At 47.5% G+C, this 24,068-nt stretch overlaps 1 long non-coding RNA gene across 1 annotated transcript; it reads right to left on the bottom strand.

Annotated features, from left to right (window-relative positions):
• Positions 1-10,963: 10,963 nt before the first annotated feature.
• Positions 10,964-23,488, bottom strand: LOC125109948 (uncharacterized). Its single transcript, XR_007130388.1, has 5 exons — positions 23,366-23,488; positions 22,432-23,243; positions 20,160-20,293; positions 19,193-19,199; positions 10,964-11,407 (listed from the first exon to the last, which is right to left on the bottom strand). It is a non-coding gene; the product is annotated as an uncharacterized LOC125109948 (long non-coding RNA).
• Positions 23,489-24,068: the final 580 nt, after the last annotated feature.

The raw sequence follows: 24,068 nt of genomic DNA, 5'->3' as shown, positions 1-24,068 counted from the left end.
TCTACCCAAGAGAACCCCAACCTTCAATCAGTTAAACTCTCATCTCAGTTCAACTCTCGTCTTTCCTCACTCATCCTCCCAGAGAACCCAATGCAACTGAAAGAAACTATACATCCCTCAGCTGGGTGCCCTCAAGCAATAGATTCCCAGCTTCATGGGGACCATTTACATTGTCCTTGCTCCCATGGGAGACATGTACATTTCCAACACACTCCAAAGGCTAGACCCTGAAATGTTAACAACAAACAATTTTCAGAGAACCACAACACTAAAGTAATTTGTAATTTCCAAAGCTATTGATTAAGAACCTGTAAGTACCTCATTTAGTATGATTATAGCAAAAACAAGATGGAAGCGAATTAGGCACAAAGGAAGCCAGAACTCCTGCAGTTACCTCATCTTCTTTGCCTCCCTCTTAAAAAAGCATCGTGGGATCAAGTAAGTGAGAAACACATTAGATGAATAATCTTGAGTCTGCCCCAATTTAAGTAAATCACTTAATACATTGATATTTTTAATGTTGTTAATGAAACTCAAATGATGCTAGGACATTTTTTTCTAGTCTCAGACCTGTGTCACATCAGAAAAAAATATATGTCTATGGTTCTGATTCTCAAGACATTGAAAGACAAATGAATCCTTCCTTAAGTTTCCTTAGAGAAACGGAAATGGGAGTTTTATGAACATTGTACAGCAAAGCGTCTTAAAATTCCTTAATTCCCTGTTCGAGGTGGATGGGTTATTTACAAATATGATTAAACTAAGGCTCACCGTACCTTCTCTTCTTCCTGGACACAAGGGAAGACTACTTCCCAGTCTCCCTTGCAGTTGGGTTGGGGCCATATGAATGGTTTTAGTAAATGGAACATGAACAAATGTGACTTGTATCACTTGAAGCCCGTAGGTAAGTGGGAGCTGGTGTGCCTCCTACATACCTCTTAGTTTTCTTTCCCTCCTGAGGGGAAATGACAGTTGTATGTGGACATGGGAATATTTCAGAGAGCCGGGATCCCTGAATCATCAGATGCAGGACAGCATCCACAGGCTCCATCAGACTTTGCAAGAGCAAAAAATAAACTTTTGTCTCATTAAAATACTCAGATTTGAAAACTGATTTGTTACAGCAGCATAACCTGTCCTATAATGATTAATATGATTAATATGGTCCTGAGCAAAGAAAATAGAACCCTTTCTTTTAAAAAAAAGAAAAATTTCTAGGAGCGCCTGGTTGGCTCAGTGGGTTAACCCTCTGCCTTTGGCTCAGGTCATGATCCCAGTGTCATGGGATCAAGCCCCACATTGGGCTCTCTGCTCAACAGGGAGCCTGCTTCCCCCCAACCCCGCCTGCCTCTCTGCCTACTTGTGATCTCTTTCTTTCTCTCTGTGTCAAATAAATAAATCTTTTTTAAAAAATAAAGAAAATAAAAGAAAAATTTCTAATATCAAGAAGTCTAGGGACGCCTGACTGGCTTAGTCAGTAGAGCATGCAAATCTTGATCTCAGGGTTGTGAGTTCAAGTCCCACGATGGGTGTTGAGCTTACTTTAAAAAAAGGAGAGTGAAGTCTAGAATCTTTAGAAGACTCAGGTTCTTGATACCTTTTGTAGTCTCCACAGTGCTCAACAGAATTAGTTTTAATCTCATCTCCGCTAGTAATTTATTGAACAAGTTACTTAACTTCTCTGTATGTCTGATTCCCTGTATATTAAGTGCAAATAACAAGAGCGCCTGCTTCCCAGGGTTGCTGTGAGGACTAAAGAGATAAGACGTAGCAATTTTACTTTAAGGAATTTCTTCTACAGATAAACTCACACTTGCACCCAAAGAAAAACACAGAAAGGTTTTCATTGCCCTGTTCTCTGTAAGAACAAAAGACTGGGAACGACATAAAAATCCCTTAAAAGGAACGTGGTTTAAGAAATTATGACACATCCATAAAACGGAATGCCATGCAGCTCTAAAAATAAATAAATAAAATAAATCTATTTGGGCTAAAATGGACAAATCACCAAGATATATTGTTACATGCAAAAAAGCAAGGAGCTGTAGAAAATGTATGAGATGCAACCATTTTTTGTTATTTGAGGGGCATGCCCACGTGTGGTTGCTCCGGATTTCAAAAATTAAAAATTCTAGGGGCGCCTGGGTGGCTCAGTGGGTTAAGCCGCTGCCTTCGGCTCAGGTCATGATCTCAAGAGTCCTGGGATCGAGCCCCACATCGGGCTCTCTGCTCGGCGGGGAGCCTGCTTCCTCCTCTCTCTCTGCCTGCCTCTCTGCCTGCTTGTGATCTCTCTCTGTCAAATAAATAAATAAAATCTTTAAAAAAAAAAAATTAAAAATTCTAGACCGAACATATAAGAAACAACGTTTGCTTCTAAGGAGGGGAACAAAGACAGGTGGGAGAGGAACTTATATTTTACTGTATATTTTCTTGTCCTATTTCAATTTTACCTTCATCAGTTTTGAGAAAATAAGTAACAATGTAAATAAAGGGCTTATCACTCAGTACCAATGAGTGTTCAGTATTATGTAGTTGTGGAGAATGTTATTGTAATGCATTAGTACTGATTTCTTTGGGCTAACCGGTTTCCTGCCTCTGGCTCCCTTGAAAGGCCTGTCTCCTACCTCCTTGCCCTCACCCCCATTTCTGTAAGGAGCAGGAGAATCAGGAAACTGTGGAGACCAAATTCCCATTTTCAGGTCTGTGCAAAAGAAACAGTTCCGGGGCGCCTGGGTGGCTCAGTGGGTTAAAGCCTCTGCCTTCAGCTCGGGTCATGATCCCAGGGTCCTGGGATCGAGCCCCACATCGGGCTCTCTGCTCCACAGGGAGCCTGCTTCCTCCTCTCTCTCTCTGCCTGCCTCTCTGCCTACTTGTGATCTCTCTCTGTCAAATAAATAAATAAAATCTTAAAAAAAAAAAAAAGAAAGAAACAGTTCCACCTGGCCACAGTCTGCACGCCAGCATAGCCCTGACCGCCTCTCAGGAGAAGGTGTGAGGTTAGGCTTAGAGGGGCTGGGAATGTGGCAACACGATGACTCCAGCAGATGGAAGTGGCTCTCGGGGCAACGCCTGTCCTTGAACGGTAGCCAGGACTCCAGAGTTTGTAGTCAATTGCATCACTGTCATCCCTGCTGTGTGCTCCACACCCGCATGGCCCCTGCACAAGGAGGGGACGCTGGATGAGAACGTCTCCTCCCCAGGGCGGCCGCCCGGCCAGCCGGGCAGTGCCCACCAAGGAGACGGTCAGTGTGGGAGGCTGAATAAGGGCCCCCCCCAAATACATCAGCGTCCCAAACCCTGGAACCTATGGATGTTACCTGATAGGGCAAAAGGCCCTCCTCAGCTGGGACTGAGTGTAAGCTCTTGAGATGGGGAGGTTATTCGGGGTTAGCTGGGTGGGCCCAGGGTAATCACAACAGACCTCAGGAAGAGGCTCACGGGAGGCTCTGAGTCAGAGAAGAAAGCCAGGCAGAGAGGGAAGCAGAGAGAGAGCTGAAGATGCTACGCTTCTGGCTTTGAAGACAGAAGGAGCCAGGAGCCCTGGCATGGAACTCTAGAAGCTGAAAGGGTCACCCTCCCCAGAGCCTCCAGAGGGAGTATAACCCTGCCAACACCTCGATTTCAGTGTCGTGAAACTCATTTTGGACTTCTAATCTCCACGATTGTCAGACCACGGATTCGTGTTGTTTAAAACCACAAAGCTTACGGAGACTGGTTACAACAGCCACAGGGAAAGAATACAGTCAGGACCCACCCCCCTCACGGTCACTCCGGGCTGGGCTCTATTCACCTGCCCCTTCCAGCTGCCTTCCCAGGCACACCTGACCCTCCCGGTTCCAAGAGGGCGGGCGTGGCCGCAACCTCACCTCCTCTCTGCCCCGAGTCCTAGGTTAGAGCCCCTCGGCTAACTGGCCCACCTGCTCACTCTCTGGCTCTACAGGGATTCAAGGGGCTGGACTTGGCTCACAGAAGGGCTGGGACCCTTCGACTTCATGGTGGGGAGAACAACAGCCGTCATGCACACTGTGGCCTAAAGCAGGGATAAGGAGCTGACTTCCTGTCACAAAGGTGTGACCCTGGCCAGGTTAGTTGGCCTCCCTGTGCCTCTGTTGCCACACTCTTAAGACAAAGATACCGACCGCTCTCAGCTCCAGGACTCCTGGGGGGAGTAAATGGGTTAATAAATATAATTCTCTTGGAACAGGGCCTGGGACATGGAAAGAGCTATAAAAGGACTTCATTATGCTCCTCCCAGAGGATATTAGGCTTTCCGAAGAAGGACGAGAAGCAGTGGCCGAAAATTGCTGACCATGGGGTAGAGAGATTCTGGGTAGGACAATGTGTGCATCTGTTTATTTCTAAAGCTCGAATGCAGGCTTTCCTGGGGCCCCGTGCTTGGTAGCCTGGGCACAGTGAAGAGTCCGAGCCACTCCCGGGAAGCGGCATGTGCCTTCACAGCAATTGCCATAGCTTGGGCCAGAACTCCTTCACCTTAACTCTCCCTGCCCACTCCTCCGCTCCATCAGGAAGTGTATCCCTGGACTGCCCAGGACTTCCCACCTTCCACCATGAAGGACATCCCGCAGGACTGCGGCGATGGTCGCTCACTAGCCCTGGAGTCAGCCACACCTGGATCCGAGAGCTCAGCCAGGATGTGGATAGGCCATCGGAAGCTGTCCTGTAACGTTGGTCCCTTTCATATTTTTGCTTGAACATTTTCCCCAAGGTTACAAAAGCACGAGTCGGCCCCAGCTTCTTGGGCTGCTACCTCTCAAGGTGTTGTTTGCCACAAACCATCCCTAGGCAGCATTCCCCGCACAGCACCCTCGGGCAGAGGTCCACACTGTGTCTCCAAGCAGTGTCCCCCACAGCGACATGCAGTGACTCACACAGCATCCCCATACCCTGTCCCATGCAGTGTCCCCACTCAGTGTCCCCGCACGTGGTCCCTCTTCTAACTTACTTACAGATGAATAATAACTACCTTCTCTCTTTACCGCTGCCCAGCAGTGACAGACTCTCTCCTCGACCCAACTCCAGCTGAGCCCTCTTGTCAGCGAGGCCCTTGGCTGGGCCTATAAAGACTTGAGCAAACACTAACACCATCAGGGTTGCAGCCCTGAGATGACCCTAGATCCCTTTAAACTGCCTGCCTGAGAAAATGCAAGGCTTCAAAAAGAAACGACCCTTTCTTCCAGAGGACACCTGAAGACAGGGCTCCGGTCTCCAGCCTTGGTGGGAGGGGAGGAGCAAACGGGTTTCACATGGATCAACCCCACCCACAACTTTTTGTAAATTTTTACTGCCCTTACTCTACTGAGCCGTCCCCCCCACCCACCCCTGCTTACCCCTCTCCCTAACCCCACATTCTCCCTTGAAAACACCCAGTCATGGTTGCACAAACCAAAGTTTGAGTTTAGGTCACAATGGACTCTTCTCTTTTGCAATAGTATGTTACTGATTAAAATCAGTCCTTACCACTTTTTTCTTTTAGATTTTATTTATTTATTTGAAAAAGAGAGAGAGAGAGATCACAAGTAGGCAGAGAGGCAGGCAGAGAGAGAGAGAAACAGACTCCCTGCTGAGCAGAGAGCCCGATGCGGGGCTCGATGCCAGGACCCTGAGATCATGACCTGAGCTGAAAGCAGAGGCTTAACCCACTGAGCCACCCAGGCGCCCACCGCTTTTAACCAGTGCCCAGCTTTGTTCATCTTTGACACCAGGCACCAAGCTAAAGATTTCCCATTACAGTATTTCATTTGATTCTCATGGGAACCCTATGAGATAGGGTCTGTGGTTACAGATGGGGAAACTGAGGGTCAGAGGAGTCTTTTGCTAACGACCACAGAGCTGGTGCACAGCATAACTTACTGTCCTGCCTACCACATGCTTCCTGCCGTGAGCCTGTTGCAGAGAAGAAAGCAATCATTTGAATCAGAGAACAACATTCTAATCCCAAAAGTGACATGGCTTCAAGCTCAAAGCAGAGATGGGAGCTGTCCGCTGGTGTGGGAGCCCCCGGTCCATCATCCATCAGCAGGAAGGGAAAGTGCTGGCGACCAGAGCTGAGGTTTGCAGTGAGCAGGCTCTGGGCTTCAGCGGCCACATCCCATTTTTCTGAGCTCATCACAGCAGCTGTACTCCTCTGCCTCTCAAGTCATCAATTCTGACCCTGGCATCCAGCCACCGGAGTGATTTTATGGCACCTGGGGGCTTTTGTGTGAAGCCTGGTTTCAGCACCCGGACAGATGAAGGGCTCCCCCACCTTCTTGCTATTACATGGAAGGAATTTGCTTTGCTTCCTTTCTATGAGATTAGAAATACATTCCAAAGCTCCTGTGAAATCTGTTGGGCAGAGCGGGCCTGAGTAGCCTTGGCAGCTCTGGTCTCTGCTCAACAGAGAATGACAGCCCTTTGACATCTTAAGAAGTGTTGAGAGAGGTGCTCCATACGTGTGATCTGAAGACTAGATTGTATTTCAAATACATCAAGTGATCTTCTGAGTCTCAGTTTCCATAACTCGAAAATGGGACCCATGTCTCCAGCAGCCCCTCCCTTAACTGCTTGGTGTGTCTATGCTCCAGAGAAACAGTGGGCAGTCCTAGGTCAAGAGTGTCCATCCTTAAACCAGTAGCCCATCACAAGCCAACAGAACCTAATTTCTGAAAGACAGTCAGCTTTCTCCCCCCAAAACAGCAATGTGTTGTATTGAAAGCTCAATATTTTCAATAGTTTAATTTCCATGAATTTTAGCTTTGAAGAATAATTTCAAGTTTGGGAGATTCATTTTTTTAAATGCAAATTGGCTTTGACTTGGAAAGAACGGGAGATCGAGTTCTGGGGTGGGGCCTCCGATCTTAATGGCATATTTGCATATCAATGGCCTCTTACTTCATTTGCTGCCTTGGCCCCCCTCCGAGCTTAGATGGCTCAAGACGTAATGGGAAGATGGGAGAAATGCTCGTCGTTCTTCCTTTTCAAAGTTTAAATATAGGAACTGCTTTGAAATAAAAATTTCCCCATGGACTTTTGAAGTCAGGCTGAGCAGATAAAATAGATAATATTTTATCAAACTTACCAAGACTGTAAGAGAGTGTGGAATGAATTCTCTCGCATTTGCATGAGCACGCATACCCTTTGGAATTCTCGGGAGGCCCACTGGCAGGCCGGTCGCACACCCCCAGGTGTTTATCGACTGCGGCACTGTGCCCCCCATGCTGGGGCTATCGAGAGGTCAGATATGGGCATTGCCCGTGAGCACTTGGCAGTGGGGAAGACAGATCCTAAAGAAACACGGAATGACTGCAGAAACACGATCTATAATGCGGGCTAAAGGGGGAGAAAAACAGAGTGCTCTAAGATTGTATAACAGGGAAGACTCCCAGAGGGAAAGGGCTAATGAGACAAGATGTGAAGGGAAAACACATGTGAGACACATGTGCGTGCATCCCAGGGAACAGGAGACAAGTTGTTTGGGGTCAAAGAGACTGAAAAGGGGGGCAGTACGGCCACAGAGTAGAGAGCACCAGGAAGAACAGGGCACATAGAGGCCAGAGGGCTTAGCAAAGATTTTGGTCTTTGTTGAAGGAGCAATGAGTATCCATTTGGTTCAAAAAAGAAACAAAAGCTCCAAGTGGGTTCATCTGTGCCCACCCCGACCGACTGCCACCTCCCAACAGCAAGCCAAGACTTAATTACAGTTTCAACCCATCCCAGGAATGAGACCTTCTAGCTTCAATGGGAAATTTCCTGATCAGTACCAGTGAGGTCAGCTGCCGGATAAACAACCCTGTCATGCCCTTCCCCTCTCCCCCAAAGATGTGCTGATCAGAAATAATCCTTTCTTTTCTTTTGCTAATAACCTTCTTGCCCCATCCTCCTATCTATGAAAAGGTTCCTTTTGTACGACTCCTTGAAACAAGGCCGTACTTGCTAGAGGAGATCCTGCCCATTCATGAACCACTTAATAAAGCCAATTACATCTTCAAATTCCCTGGGTTGAATTTTTGTTCTTCAACACAATGAAGGATTCTAAGCGAGGGAATGAATCAGAAAATTTACATTTTGGGGCGCCTGGGTGGCTCAGTGGGTTAGGCATCTGACTTCGGGTCAGATCATGATCTTGGGGTCCTGGGATGGAGCCCCAAGGGCACCCCCCCTGCTCAGTGGGGAGTCTACTTCTCCCTCGCCCTCTGTCCCTCCCCTCATTTGTACGTGCGCTCTCATGCTCTCTCTCTACCTCTCTCTCTCTCAAATAAATAAAATCTTTTTTTTTTTTTAATTTACATTTTAGTAAGATACTCTGGCTGCTCTGTGGAGAGCAAATTCAGAAGGGAGCCTCAGTGGAAACCTAAGGAGCCGTTAGGGGACTATAGCGGGGTAGGGACTCGGACTAAGGCAGTGGCACAGAAGACTGAGAGAGTGGATGGATCAGACAGGAATTTAAGTGGCCAAAATAGCAGGAGTTGGCGCTGGGCTGGCTACAGGAGGAGGGGAAAGAGAAGCGTGCGTCATGGACGAGGCTCAGGTTTCCACTTCAGGTAACTGAGTGGGGGTGCGGCCGTTCCTGGAGACAGCGGAGAGCACAGGAGGAGCACACGTGGCGAGGGGCTGGTGTACAAACTCTAGAGTTCAGTGTTGAACATGTTGGGTATGAGGGACCTTAGAGACAGCTTTGAGATGAACCCAAGGACTGGGTTTGGGGAAGCAGTCTGTGCTGGAGGTGGACATGTGAGAACCTGCTAAACCGTGGGGTGGGCTGGGATGAGATGATGTCAGAAGAGTGAGAAGACAGGAGGAGCTTCCGGCGACCCCCCAACATTCCTGCTCCATGACATCCCCTCCACCCTGGACCCACGCAGCTCTCCCACGTGCCAGGTGGAGCATACCTGTACTTCACTGCTGATGTACTTTATCCCTTTTCCAGAGCAAACCTTTCATCATCTACATAGCTTTGAGACAGGAAAACTGAAGGGACCCCACAAAGGACTACTTCTTGCTCGTTTTCCTGCCTCTATTTTTGCCAGGACCTGCACCCGTATCTCACACATGCCTTATCGCACCGATGATGTAGGTCCTCCTCAGAAAGGTCAAGGAGTTACGGATCTCTTTGGAATCTCCCAGCACAACAGATAACAAACAACTAAGGAGTGACTGGTTGAGGTCATCCTGAACATTCTACCACCAACTCCAGACACCTGGACACTACAACTCCTGGTTGCAGGGGGTGAGTTAAGGAGGATATCCGAGCACTTGTCTTTGTTTTGACCAGTTCCTAGACGCCTGAGAGGACAGGTGTATCAGACCACAATCCTCAACAAAAACCCCAGGTCTCAAGCAAAGATAACAACCACTTTTCTATCCTTTCCAAGTCTCCCAGATGCTTTGTCTGTATCTGCTCTCTCTATCTTCAGTAAACTCTGCTCTCACTTCCTCTTGGCTCATGTTTGTTTTCTATCCTGTGCAAAGCCAAGGACCCTCTTGGCTCATACTGTGGGACCCCCTCTGGGTCCTTGGACCCAGCCAGCCCGCATCAAATTTGTATTCTTGCCAACGATGTATAGTCTGAGTCTAATCATGAGGAAACAGACAAATCAAGATCATGGGATAATATACAAGACAAGAAGCCTGGCCCCTTCAAATATATGTCCTGAAAGACAAAAAAAAAAAATAAAATAAAATAAATCTAGGGGGCAGTTCTAGAATCTAGATTAAAGGAGGGGAAAATGACAATCAAATATAATATGTATCCTTGATAGGATCATAAGTCTAGAGAAAAAGCATTATTATAATATTTGGGAGACAATAGGGAAATAAATACGATATATTAGAGAGTATTTATGATATCAATGCTAAATTTCTTAGGTGTGATCATGACATTAGAGTTATGTGGGACAATATCCTGATTCTCAGGAAGTATATGCCACGAAGTGTCTGGGGATGTTATGTCTATAACTTTTTACTGGTTGGTGGGGGGGGGTAAGTTTAATGTAAGAAGGGAGAGAAATAAAGCAAATATTGGAATGAAAAACCAACTGGAGACTCTAAGTGAAGGCTTTATGAGTATTCATTGCACTACTCTTGTAAATCTTAATTTTTAAATTTCTTAAAATACATAGGGAAATTGCAATGACTTCTAAGACCCACTACCCAGACTTGGGCCAGAATTTACAAGGGCACAGCGCTCCATAAGACTGCCTTCACTTCAGAACCAACCACAAGTTTGGGGGTCCTCAGGCCACCCTCACATCTTGACCTGCTGGCTACAAATTCAGGAGCTCCCACTACATCCTCAGATCTGATAACTCACTAGAACATCTCACAGAACTTGGGGAACTGCCACAGTTATAAGTAGTTTTATACAGGAGAAGGATAAATCAGAACCAGCCAAAGGAAGAAACATACAGGAGAGGGGGCCTCTGGGAGGATCACATGTTCTCTCCCCCTGGAGTCAGGACCCGTTACCCTCTCCTACACTCTGTGTATGTGTGACCATACACAGAGCATTTCCACCAGGGAGGTTCAGCCAAAATTCAGTGTCCTTTTCCATTACGTAGCCATGATTGTTTGGCTCATTGGCCACACCCCTTTTTTCTTCCCTGGGTCAAGCTGATATCACAGGGCTCAAAGCCCCACCCTCTAATCACAGCATTGGTCTTTTTGGCTTGGCCCGTCCCCACTCTGAGTCACGTTACAAGTATAAATTCTCAGGACCTATGACGGATAACAAAGGGTCTTTCATTACTCAGAGGACTTTCTAAGGATTGAGAGGTTGTTCCCCAGGAACCAGGGGCAAGGGCCAACCACATTCTAACACAGAAATAAGACAAAATATATTTAAAAGCAAATCTTTTTTTTTTTTAATTCCATCAAGAACCACAGTAAATAGGCCTTAAGCATTTGAATCAAAAACTCTCAGACTCCAGGGACATTGTCTCAGGTCCCCCCAGACTCCTACAGCGGCACCGGCTGTTTGCATCTTGAGTTTAATGAGGCCACTTAGATGTCCCAACAGTTCCCATTTCAAAGGAAAGGAGAAGTCAATTCCCTTTTCTACACAGGGTCAGCTGCACGCAGTAAGTACACAGTTGTGTGGGAATGAGGAAATAATTTGCCTTTGTTGCCCCATCCTTCCCAGTTCAACTGAAGATGCCACAGTCTTGGGCTAATCACAGCCTATACTACTTCAATCAAATCGGATCCTTCTAACCATCCAACTCAAATAGGGAGGAAGTAAGAATTCCACGAGCAGTGTGAAAAATCACTGTATAATTGTAAATTAGAACTGTAATCAGTCCTCTGGCCCCTGGGCCTTCTTCATCTCTAAACTGTGAACCGAAATGACTTACTGTGAATATAGCTGCAGGAGAGGAGCTCCGAAGCACAGGACGGAGAGAACTACCTTGTTCTCATGCCTAGTGGTGAGAACAGAGGGGATGTTCATAAAAAATGAAAAATGGAGACTTGTTATCAGCAAATAGAGACTCAAGAAGCATCTGTATTTGCTCTGTAACTAATTTGTTTTAAAAATACAAAAGTGAGGGGAGTGCCTGGGTGACTTGGTTAAAGCACCGGCTCTTGCTTTCAGGTCAGGTCATGATGTCAGGGTCGTGAGGATGAACCCCTAGTTGGGCATCGCACTCAGCAGGGGGGCTCTGCTCGGGATTCTCTCTCTCACTTTCGCTCTCCACACCCCCTCACATGTGCTCTTTCTCTCTCTCGCAAAATAAATAAATAAATCTTTTTTAAAAATATGTGAAAGTGAAGGGTACCTGGGTGGCTCGGTTAAGGGACCAACTCTTGATTTTGGCTCAGGTCATGATCTTGGTGTTATGAGATCAAGTCCCACATCGGGCTCCATGGTCAGCAAGAAGTCTGCTTGAGATTCTCTCTCCCTCTTCCTCTGTCCTTCCCCCCATTCATGCACACACTCTCTCAATAAAGACATAAATACGTAAATAAATAAAATCTTTAAAAAATATGATAGTGATACACGCACATAGGTTAAAAAAAGAGTAAAAGAGTATAGCAGGATTTACATTCAAAATGTTTGACAACTGGGGTGGCTGGCTGACTCACTTGGTAGAAAGCTTGATCTCAGGTTTGTAAGTTCGAGCCCCACGCTGGGTGTAGAGTTCACTTAAAAAAAAAAAAAGATAAAAGACAAAAATGTTTAACAACTGTGTCAAGAAGGGCACAGACCAATCAGAACAGATTCTAGACACTATACCAGAGACGACCCACTGAAGAGCAGTCTGGATATATGACAAAAAGGAGATTTTTCACCCCAGAATCCCAGCTCCACTCCTCAGATGGAAGTACAGTTAATTTCTCAAAACTTGTTCCAGAAATGCTTTATGCATCTATCAGCCCATCTGTGTACTTAGGTACCCCTTTTTGTATAGATCCCTGTTTCTGAAAACACCATACTGCTCTGCAGCGTATTTTTTTTAACATTTTTTTTTAAAGATTTTATTGATTTATTTGACAGAGAGAGATCACAAGTAGACAGAGAGGCAGGCAGAGAGAGAGAGAGAGAGGGAAGCAGGCTCCCTGCTGAGCAGAGAGCCCGATGCGGGACTCGATCCCAGGACCCTGAGATCATGACCTGAGCCGAAGGCAGCGGCTTAACTCACTGAGCCACCCAGGCGCCCCTGCAGCGTATTTTTTTTAACAATGCATCTGAGACATCTTTATACACCTGCACAAGTGGGGCTACTTTATTTTTGTGAAGCTTGAGTGATGATGCTGAAGTGGAGCAAATTTTGTCACCCCAAGATCTGTCTCTTTAGCATACTGATTATTTTAAGCTGGTTATTTTTTCTAAAGATTTATTTATTTATTTATTTATTTATTTATTTATTTATTTATTTGACAGAGACAGATCACAAGTAGGCAGAGAGGCAGGCAGAGGGAGAGGAGGAAGCAGGCTCCCCGCTGAGCAGAGAGCCCAATGCGGGGCTCGATCCCAGGACCCCGAGATCATGACCTGAGCCTAAGGCAGAGACTTAACCCACTGAGCCACCCAGGTGCCTTAAGCTGGTTATTTTTAAGAAAATGCAGACACAAGAGAAGTTCTGAAACCAAACAGAAGTTACCTTTTTGTATAAGGGAAACCTCCTTTTGTAAGGATGGCTCCCTAGCTGTACCAAGAAATGGGGGGGGGGGGGGCAGTGAGTCTAGATCTCTAGAAGCTCTTATCAATGGAGAAGACATGGATTTAAATCTGGATGGCAACCCTACCCTTACTCACTCCACTTTTCTTGGTGACCTCCCATATCTGACTCCCCAACCCCATCATCTTCTTTTGTCTCTAACTGAAGATAGTATTTAAAATGATGGCTTTGGACATTTCAGCAGATTACTCAGTCTTGCTGAGTCTCTCCCACAGATAGAGGAGGTATGCATGTTATAACACTTTTTGGTTCATTTTGCTCTGTTAGTCTTTCCTGTGTCGATTTAATTAGTAAACTAGTCAAAGAACTTAGAAGAATTGAGGGGAATTTTTTTTCTCCCCAGCACTACTCAGTGTGTGGTCTGTGTACCAGTGCTAATCCAGGACCTATGTGTTCTGGCCTGAGAAAAGTAAGGGAGAGCTTGTACCAGAATGCAAAGCAACTATGTCTCTAAACACACTATTCACTTCAGCTGCTTTTACATATATACATATTGTTATTGTTAGTAAGACCTTCTTGATAAAGTCATTGATTGACATTCTGGCTCGTGTGCCTCATCTCCCAGGAGACCAATAACAAACAGAATGCCTACTTTGAGCAATGCCATCATTGAGTGTATACACCATAAGTTATTTAACCAATCCCTTGGTTTTTTAAAAGATTTATTTATTTACTTTGAGAGAGAGAGAGAGAGAGAGAGCACAAGTGGGGGAGGAAAAGAGGGAAAGAATCTCAAGAAGACTGAGCAGAGGACCCAAAGAGGGGTTGGATCTCACGACCCTAGATGATGACCTGAGCCAAAATCAAAAGACAGACGCTCAACTGACTGAGCCACCCAGGCGCCCCCAAACAATCCCTTCTTGATAGGCCCTTGGGTCATTACGAGGGAGCATACATACATCTTTAAGCCCTTGGAAGACTGTTTCTGTATAGATTCCTGGGAGTGAAATCAAAAAGCTGGTTGTGATGGTGCCAGTGGTTGGAAGAAACCTCAGAGAAAATTAGTCCATCTCCTGCATTTCTTTGATGAGAAAACTGAAACCAGAAAGGTACAAGCTAGGTCCAAAGTCAAACAAGTCCCTGATAGAAGGAGGAATGGCTCCCACTCCTCTGAAAGGAGCAATGACCTGGACAGAAAGCCTCAGAATCCCAGCTAAGGGCATGAAGGGTTATGTACTCAGCCTGCAGAGTGATTCTGTCTCTAATACCAGTTTAAGTTGGAGCAATTAAGTGTATCTCAGGGTCCCTCTGGGGCCTGATCCACAACAAATCCAGTCTCATTTTCCATTTTTGAGGATATTACTAGGCCTCGTAGGAAGACATGTGAAGGAGACTTGGGAGCACTCTTTGGGCCTGATTTTAGCCATCCCGTGGAGAAAGGAAGGAAAGGGTTGCATGAAACCAGGGTGTCCTATGAAGGGAGATGATTCACTGGGACTTAGAAGAACTCAATGACTGGGCTCTGATCAGAGAAAGAAAAGGAATCAGGGAAAGAATTAGAGACAAATAGAGGATTAAAGGGGCAAAGAGTAGAGCGTGTAAGACAAAGACTGAAGCAGAAGTCCAGTAGAGGCTAGAAGCACCAACCACAAAACAGAAGGAGAAATAGAACAAGAGAGTGCCAGGAGCCAAGAAAGCAAAGTTCCAGGAAGGAACAAGGACACGGCGGCAGCAAATGCTCAAATGACATGAGGACTTTGAAACCTCCACTGGTGGGGGTGCCTGGGGGGCTGAGAGGGCTGAGCGGCTGACTCTTGGTTTTGGCTCAGGTCGTGATCTTGGGGTCATGGGGTGGAGCCCCACTTCGGACTCTGTGCTCAGTGCAGAGTCTGCTAGAGATTCTCTCCTTGTCCCTCTGCCTCTTCCCTAACTCACAGGTACACTCCCTCACTCACTCTAAAATAAATAAACAAATCTTTAAAAAAAAAAAAAAATTGTCTTCAGATTTGGCAACACAGAAGCCCTGAGAACCACTTCAGCAGAGCAGTGATGTCAGCATCCAGATTGTAGTGGGCTGAGGAGGGAGCCAGAGGGGAGAAAACGGATCCATTGAGTGCAGACGACTCTTGGGCAGACTTGCAAAGAAGGGGACCAGAGGGAGGGAGGTGGCAGCTGGGAGAACACAGGAGCATGTTCTAGAAGACCTTTACTCAGCTTCTTCATACACAGGCACATCGGTCACTCTCAAGGCCAGAAGTAGCCGCACAGAGAAAGGGGGAGTCCCAGCTCCGGGACCAGCCTCCTGGGAACCTTGGTTCCCTGGGGATTTGTGAAACTTACCCCCCATAACTGAACCCTCTGTCAATTTCTATAACACTGCAAGTTAACAGGCTGGAATTCAATGTCGCTGAGTCCTCTGAGTCCGCTGAGTCCCTCACAACTCAGGTAGCCCTTACCATTTTCTTCAAATCCAAAATGACAAAACCAATGACACACAGGTCACCCAGCCAATAAAGGGCAGCCTCAGGATTCAAACCCAGCCCATCCTACTCCAGGGCTGCGTTCCCCGCAGTGAAACCAGGGTCCCTGGACCACAGGCATCAGGATCCTCTGGGGAAGCATCTGAAAAGGGCCAGCTCCCAGGTTCCACAAAGATCTACTGATTCCCAGTCTATGAAAGGAAAGCCCAGAATCTGTATTTCTGTCAAGCTCCCCACACAATTCTTGGGCTCACAGAAGTCTTCTTACGGGAAGTGTTTACCTCCTCACTGTTTGAGCTGCCTGGTGTCGGTCCTCACCCACAAGGGGATTCACCCTGTTGCCAGAGGGTAATGATGGGCCGGGCTGTCTGTCGCAGATAAAATAGCTTCTCAGACCTGGACCTGTCGAATGAGGACATCCAAGGGAGAGGACAGGCTATCTGTGTGTTCAGCAAGTTCCCAGCCAGTTCTTGTCTTCAGGAAAGACTGACAAACACTCTTCTGTTATTCGCAGCTCAAAGGATCCTCAGTACCACCCCGGGCTCTAAATCTAACACTTACTCATTCTAAGCTTCATTTTCCTCATCTGTAAAATGGGCATAAATATGCCTGCATGGCAGAGGCATGGTGAAGATTAGATACTGTACCAACTGGGATTAGATTTACCTGCTTATAACACAAGGTAACAATGACCTTAAAAAAGAGGGGTGTTTCTCTCAGGTTAAAGTTTGGAACCAGGCCATCCAAAGTGGACGTGAGGTCTCTATTTGTTAGCGACATAGACTCTTGCTATTTGTGTATTTGTCTTTCCGTTATTAACAAACTGCCTCTTGGCGCAAAATGACCACCAAGGGTGCAGCCATTCTGTCTTTAGTCCTGGCAGAGAGAAGGGGACATGGTAGGCACCTCCCGGCTGACTCAGATCCCCTCGAGGAGCGCTACTGGTAGGTCCTCCCAACACTGCTGCTTACGTTACATGACTACTCGTAAATACACTCATAGAGACACAACCTGTTGCAAGGAAGGCAGGGACCTAAAATCTCCTAGTTCGGCATCACATCTTCGCCACCCAAATAAATCAGGCTTCTGTTACTTAAAAAGAAAAGAGAATAAGTGGGGGGAGGGGGGCAGCCACAGAAGGGGGCTTCCACAGACTTCTACTGGCTTGGAGCTGAGGACACCAGCTGCTGTGCTTTGACGTTCATTGGCCACACCTCCCATGCGCTGCACCCCACCAATGACTGAGTTTGGTTGGGAGCAAAGTCAGACCCAGTCCCGAGAGACAAGGCCCCGACTCCTTTGCCGACTGGCTTTGGCTCAAGGACTCCCTGACAGCTTTCCCAAAACTTCGTGAGACCGAATTTTCCTGAAAATGCAGGGTACACTGGGACACTTGTACCCAACTGTCTCCCTGTGCCCCCTTCCTTTGGGGTGTGATGGCCCTCCTGGCCTTTAAGCCTTCTCACTATTTCCTTTGAAAGGCATTTTTCCCCTAGTAAAATCCTTACACAATTAATCCCATCCTGGTGTCTGCTCCTGGAAGGACCTGGACTAACAAAATCGACAAGGCAATTCACAGTCCCCAGCACAGATTCAAATAAGGCCTGTAACACCTGCATAACACAAGGATGGGCGTGTGGCGGGCACTCAATAAATAATAGCTGTGTGGGGACAAGGGGGGTGGGCGGCAGAGGGGGCACGGGGAAGTCCTACAGAGCTAGCTACCGAGGAAGGACTGTTTATACTTGGGAGGGGGCGGGGTGGACAAGGGTCTGAGGCAAATCACTGATTCTCCTTCACCCCCAAAATGTTTCTGTTACGGGAAGATCTGGTTAAAATCAGCGCCAAAGTCAGATGAAAGGGGGAAAATAGACTCTAGAAAGTTATTACAGGGAAATTGAGCTACTATAACTTAGCATTAGCCATTTCAGATTTTTTTTTTTTTTAAAGAAAGGGGTGGGAGGAAGAAGAAAAAAAATAGGGCAGGCCCTAAAACACAACTACACAAAATAAATCCAGTATCCTGGGTTGATATATCTCCTGTTGGAAAAATTTCTCCTAACCAGAAATTACTTGTCATGATGGCCTAAGAACACTACTCTCATGAGAATGTTTTCAGAACACAATCCAAAGCCCATTCAAGGCTCTACAAAAATAATAAAGAATTCCGAGGAGAAAATACAGAGTGAGGGGAGACATGATGGGGGGAAAGGTGCATGTCATCTGCAGAGGACACAAAAGTTCCATGGAAGCTTAACCAACATTATGTACTTTGCACACAGTAGGAGCTTAATGAATGTCTTCCAGAAAATTAAATGGCTCAGTCAGAGTTATAGCTCACCATTCACATATCCATTAAAGAAAGAGTTGTAGAGGGGCACCTGGGTGGCTCAGTTGTTAAGCGTCTGCCTTCGGCCCAGGTCATGATCCCAGTGTCCTGGGATCGAGCCCCATATCAGGCTCCCTGCTTGGCAGGGAGTCTGCTTCTCCCTCTCCCTCTGCATATATGCTCTCTCTGTCTCTCTCTCTCTCTGATAAATAAATAAAATCTTAAAAAAATATATTTTTGTAGGATGACCACCACGTGCCAGGGCCTGCACTAGGCCATGAGGGTGCCACAGTGAGTAAGACAATTGAGGTCCTTGCCCTTACCACCCTGCAAAGAAACCTTTGCAGACATTTCACATGGGGACTTCTACTTCTGTCTTTCTGTCTCTACTTTCTGTCTACTTCTACTTCTACTTCTGTCTTTCCACAGACACAGCCTCAATTGGTGCCCACGTCTCTCAGATTTAAAGCCCATACACTTCTTCTGAAATATTTCCTTGGTCTCTAAAACCAAGTTGACCCACCCATGCAAAATTACCTCCAATGCAACCTTGGGTTTCCATTGGCCTCTGCATTAGTTAGCTATTGCTGTGTAACAAACTACCACTAAAGCTTAGCCCTTGAAAAGGACACTTAAGATCTTGCAGAACTAAGGATGGATTTAGCCAGATGGTCTTCCTCGGGGTCTCTCATAGGATTTCAGTCAAGGTGTCTGTTGGCCTGAAGGGTCTGCTTCCAAGGTGGCTTGCATACATGACTAGCGAATGAATGCTGGCTATTGCCAGAAGGTCTCAGTTCTTTGCTACGTGGGTCTCTCCAGAGGGCTCCTCATGACATGCCAGCTAGCTTTCCCCAGAACAAATGATCTGATAGAAAGACAGAGACAAAGAAAGACACAGAGACACCAAGAGATGTCTGATATCTTCTATAACCCAACCTCAGAAACAACATGCCATCACTCCTCTTATATTCTGTTGGTCACACAGACCACCCCCTAGTATGTGGCAGGGGCAGGAAGAAGACGGGACTCCACCGGGTGTGAAAACCAGGAGGCAAGGGTGGTCATGGGGTGCCACCCTGGGGACTGTGACCACAGCCTCAAGGAGAGCCTCCTGGTCCCAAACTCCACCCAAACCTCAGTAGGGGACAGGAGGTGGGTGTATATTTCACTTTTTGAAAATACAAAGGCATGCAGCAGTCAATTCACCAGGTCCTGGTAACGTGGTGTCTGCGCCGCAGAGAACTGTGTTTCCTCATGTACCATCACACCATAGGCCTGCATGGAAGGACCCACGGAAACAGCTCCATGGAAGTCACTGGTGTTTGTTTCGCTGTTCAGTGTCCTCCTCCCTCCGAGGACCCATCCTGGAGTTACCTCGCCCACTTGTTCTCTATTTTCTCCAATCCCTTCAACTTTTCATTTTATCCTTTTGCATATTTTGTACTTGTATAATTCCTCTCGAAGCTTTTGTGGATTGAGGTGGAATATAAAAACATTTAAAAAAAAAAAAAAAAGAGTCTTTGTCTTAAGACTGATGACTTGCACACATGCGACATCTAGTGGTAAGAGTGCTAACTGCCAAAATAGAAACCTCCGGGATTTTTCTTGATTTGTTGGGGTTTTTTTCGGGGAAGTAGGAATGGGAGGAATGGAAGAGGAAGGAAACCGGAACCTCTCTCAGTGCTTTGTCAGGGAGTTCAGAATGCTGGGCATTTAAGAGGCTCCAGATAGGGCAAAGGAGCAGGTGATTCAATGGCTGGCACCCAATACGATCTACTGGAATCCAAAGAAGCCAAAAACTAGTGAAAACCTTGCAAATGAGAAAGGCACCGGTGGTAGAAGGGTTAAGCGAAAGGTGTTAGAAAAACTAAACCATGAAAATAGACCGGATTCAGGCAAACGATCACTTGAAAGGTACTTCATGTAGGCTCACTGCGGGTGTGAGCAGCCATTTTTTAAGCCTTCACATTAACAGTAGGAAGAAGAGTAGAGTCTAATGTTTTTGTTTTACTCATGAGAAAACTGGGGCTCAAAGGTACTGAGCCCCTTGTCCAACAGAGCCTGTGAGATCTGGGGTGATCCTGAGACTAGCCCTCTTTCCCCAGAACCACACTGCCTCTAATCATACAGAGCCGATGCTTATATGGGCTTTCATTTTGCACAGTTTCAAAATAAAAATCAGATTGTCACATAAAAATGCTGGATCCAGCATGTTTCCAAGGAATTATTACTCACTGGTTTTCAGCTGCACCTTGGCACACACCCCAGGAAGTCAGGATGGAGGAGATGGTGACGAAACACTGGTTTCATTCACCTTCCCTGGAAGGCGGAAGCCCTTCGTCCACATGATAGGGAGAGATTGTAGAAGCCTGGGGCAGAGAAAGTAAGTTCATTCATCCAGTGTAAACCTGGCATCTGCTCTGGGCCAGTCTCTTGGAGGATGCTGGAGTGGCGAGATCAACAATGCACTGGCCATATCCGTTTGTACCCTGATGTGTGTTCTTAGACATGGCTTGAGCCAGAGCTAAGGTAGAGAGCTTGGATCTGGAGGGCCCTTGAAGATCTAGCCCAGGGGTCTGTAGTCTCAGACTGAGCTGTCTCGGACACCCTGGAGTCAGAGACTTCCAGGGGAGTGAGGACATGGAGCTACTATCGAAGTAGGAACCCTATCACACTGGACAGCATAGTTATAGGACATTTTAATCATCTCAGAGAATTCTATAGGGCAGAACTCTACAGGATAGCAAATCCAAGAGTGTCCTTTCCTGGATTTTCTGCATCTGAGTCTTACCAGTTCTTCTAAGCCTTGTAAATACTAACAAAAGCAGAGACTGAAATGAGTCACTGATTTCTGGAAGGGCTGGAGCCCCACTGCAATGGCTGTTCCAGATCTGATATTCTTGGGGGAAATGACCTACCTGAGATAGAAGACACGTGGAGGTCAGTTCCTTGAACTTCTCAGGCTCCTAGGGGCACCTGGGTGGCTCAGTGGGTTAAAGCCTCTGCCTTCAGCTCGAGTCATGATCCCAAGATCCTGGGATCGAGCCCCACATCGGGCTCTCTGCTCAGCAGGGAGCCTGCTTCCCCCCCTCTCTCTCTGCCTGCCTCTCTGCCTACTTGTGATCTCTATCTGTCAAATAAATAAATAAAATCTTAAAAAAAAAAAAAAAAAAAAACTTCTCAGGCTCTTGCACTGGTGAAAGGAGCCAGAATAGAAGCAAAAGGAGCAACGGGAGTATTAAGGGCCTCAAGCTTTGAGGTCAGAGAGATCTAGGCTCCTATCCCAGGTTCCTTATTATCAGTTGGGTGAACTCTGGGCAAGCCTCTGCTCACCAACTTTCTTGACTGCAAAAGGAATCGAAGACCCACAATTGTCATGAGGGTTAAATGAGACAGTGGATGAGACAGTGCCTGGTCATGAAATGTGTAGATTTCTTACTCATATCTTCTGCCCCCTTTGGATGATTTCTACTCTGCTGTGGACAGGAGCCCCACATCGCCTTCTCATCAGGAATCACGTGGAGGCTAGTGATGGCTACCTGTCCCACTCAGTGTCTCCGTGGAAATTTGTTATAAAAATGCCAACTGCCTGGCCTCACGTTCTGCATCATATAGAGGAAGAAAACAAGTTACTGAGAGCAGCAGCTTAGAGATTAGTAGGCAAACCAGTCACTAGATAGCTAGTGTGGGGCACGCACTGGAGAAGAGCACGGAGGAAGCAATTCTGTGACCAGGACAGGAAGGGCGAATCGAAGTCAGCCTGCTCAGCAAGCACATGGGATAACGCATACCAAGCAGAGACAAAAAAGGGAGACTGGAGAGCAAGGTCAATCCAGTGATGCGGGTCCTTGAGCACCGGGCCCAAGGAGTTTGACTTGCAGGGAACATGAAGCCTCCAAAAGGGAGTAAAATCGTATTTGAATTTTGAGAATTTTTCTATATTGCCGGTGCTTGCCTTCAAAGAGGCAAGACTGGAGGAAGGGAGGCCAGCCTTTATTTGCTCTACTCACTCCCTACTTCACGGTGCTCCAGTCACAAAAGGCTTCTCTCATCCCTTTTTAAAAAAGATTTTATTTTTATTATTTATTTGAGAAAGAAAGAGAGAGAGAGAGAGAGAGAGAGAGCATGAGGAGGGGAAGGAGGGAGAGGCAAAAATAGGGAAGCAGCGGGCTCCTCCCTGAGCAGGGACCCCCCAGCCAGCCCCCGTGGCCCAATCCCTGGACCCTGGGATCATGACCTGAGCCAAAGGCAGATGCTTAACCAACTGAACCACCCAGGTGCCCCCCTCTCAGTTCCCTGAATCACAAAACACTAAGTTCTACCCCAGGGCCTTTGCACTTGCTGTTCCCCCAGCCTACATTACTCGTTTCGTGGGTGTCACAGAGCTTCCTGTTTCTCAGCTTCCAGGTCTCTAATCAGGCATTTCTTCCTCTTCAGAATCTCCCAATCTAACTCAGGGCTCCCTCGCATTCTCTCTTGTAGCACCCTGTTTCTCTTTTCTACTTACCACAATCTGACATTTTACTCCTATCTGTGTGCTGTAACCACTGTCTTCCCCATTAGACGGTAAACTCCGCGAGGGTGAGGCCGCGCCCCCCACCCCCACCCCCTTTCAACCCCGTGTCCCCAGGCGCAATGCCTGGCACTAAACACACTCCCAGTAAACACTGGCGGGATGGGACCGTTAGAATGGCCGGCATGATTATGACTTAACCTGAGGCAGCAAAACTGAGAAAAGGGGATTACCACCACGCGAGGTGGACAGGACAGGTGTGAGACAGGAGTCAGAATTTGTTCCAGCCGCAGCGAGCGGACGGCACGACTAGCCGTACAGACTCGTCAACAACCTTTTACCCACCACACCCTCAGGCTTCCCTTCAGTAAAATTAGACCGTCACCCCCGCAGCTGGCAGAACGAATGCCCTCCAAGGCAGGCTTGGGCTATAGCCGACGGTCGTGGTGGCCCAAAAGTGGGCAGCCGGGAGTTGAGAACACCCGCAGGACCAGCGGACCCTCCCGGGGAGCGGAAATCAGCGCCCGATGGGAAGTCCAAACATAAAATGGATCCCCCATACGCGTAGCGCCATGGTTTAGTGTCCCCTCATAAAGCGTCCGGTGAGCAACACAGAGGAGGGGAGTAATGTAGGGCCGCCATCATTTGTTTCTTTTAAAATAGTCTTCCCATTTCTCAGCAGATCCCTCTAAACAGTACTTCGTGGAAATCTAAGCTTGCAGAATTCTCAGGGCGATAGGTTAGAAGGGTATCCCAGCATGGGATAACCAGGAGGTGGATGGGCAGACGTTCGCGCGCTGTGCCACCTGGTGGAGAAGGAAGAGCCAGTGTGGAAGGCTCCCCGGGACCCTCCGCCTCCCCCACTGGTTCCCGCTCCATTAGCAGCGACTCCGGGGAGAGGTGAGAGCCACAGGCCCCAGAAACCTACGTGTTACTACATTTCCCAAAGGTCTATGCGCAAAAGGAGGGGCCGAGCCGCGACTCTCCTCCCTGCCTCCAGTGTGCGGGCTGTTCTAATCCAGAAGGTTTCGCCCCCGGGGCTCCTTCTTCCTTGCCTCTCGAAGCCCCGTAGAGGCTGGGCAAAGCGGGCACGACGCGCATCTAACCAGCTAGGAGGAGCTAAGCCCTGCGGGGCCTTCTGGGAAATGTAGTTTCCGAAGAGACCGTGCCAACAGTGGGAGAGGCCGTGAGACATTATAGCCAATTAGAGTCCAACTGGGGCTTCGTCACGTGACCCTGGCTGTCAGCTCTTTTGCGGCTTCGTTTCTCACCTGCCTGGAGGAGGGATTCCGAGCTGTGGGCAGGCACTCCTGTCAGCGCCTGGTCTCGACTTCTAGGCTGGCTTCCTCAGGTCCTGAGCTGTCCCCGTTGGCCCGACGCGGCGCCGCCAGCATGTTTGCATATACTTAAACTTGTCCTGGCTCTCCGTGACCTCGTGTCAACTTGCGGGCGCTGTAGGACGTCATCCTGCTCTTCTACCCTGGCCTCTGCAGCCGCCCAACTGAGCCACTCGAGTTGCTTCAGAGCTTCAGTGAATAAGCCATGAATAGGCTATTGGAACCCCTCATCTTTGGGAACGTCTTCCGCTACCTGTTCTCCCTCTACCACCTTGTCCTCACCCATGACCGCGT

The sequence above is a fragment of the Lutra lutra genome, chromosome 9, assembly GCF_902655055.1.
Source record: "Lutra lutra chromosome 9, mLutLut1.2, whole genome shotgun sequence".
NCBI lineage: Eukaryota > Metazoa > Chordata > Mammalia > Carnivora > Mustelidae > Lutra > Lutra lutra.
Note: the sequence above shows the minus strand (reverse complement) of the source record. Positions and strands in the feature narration are given on the sequence as shown.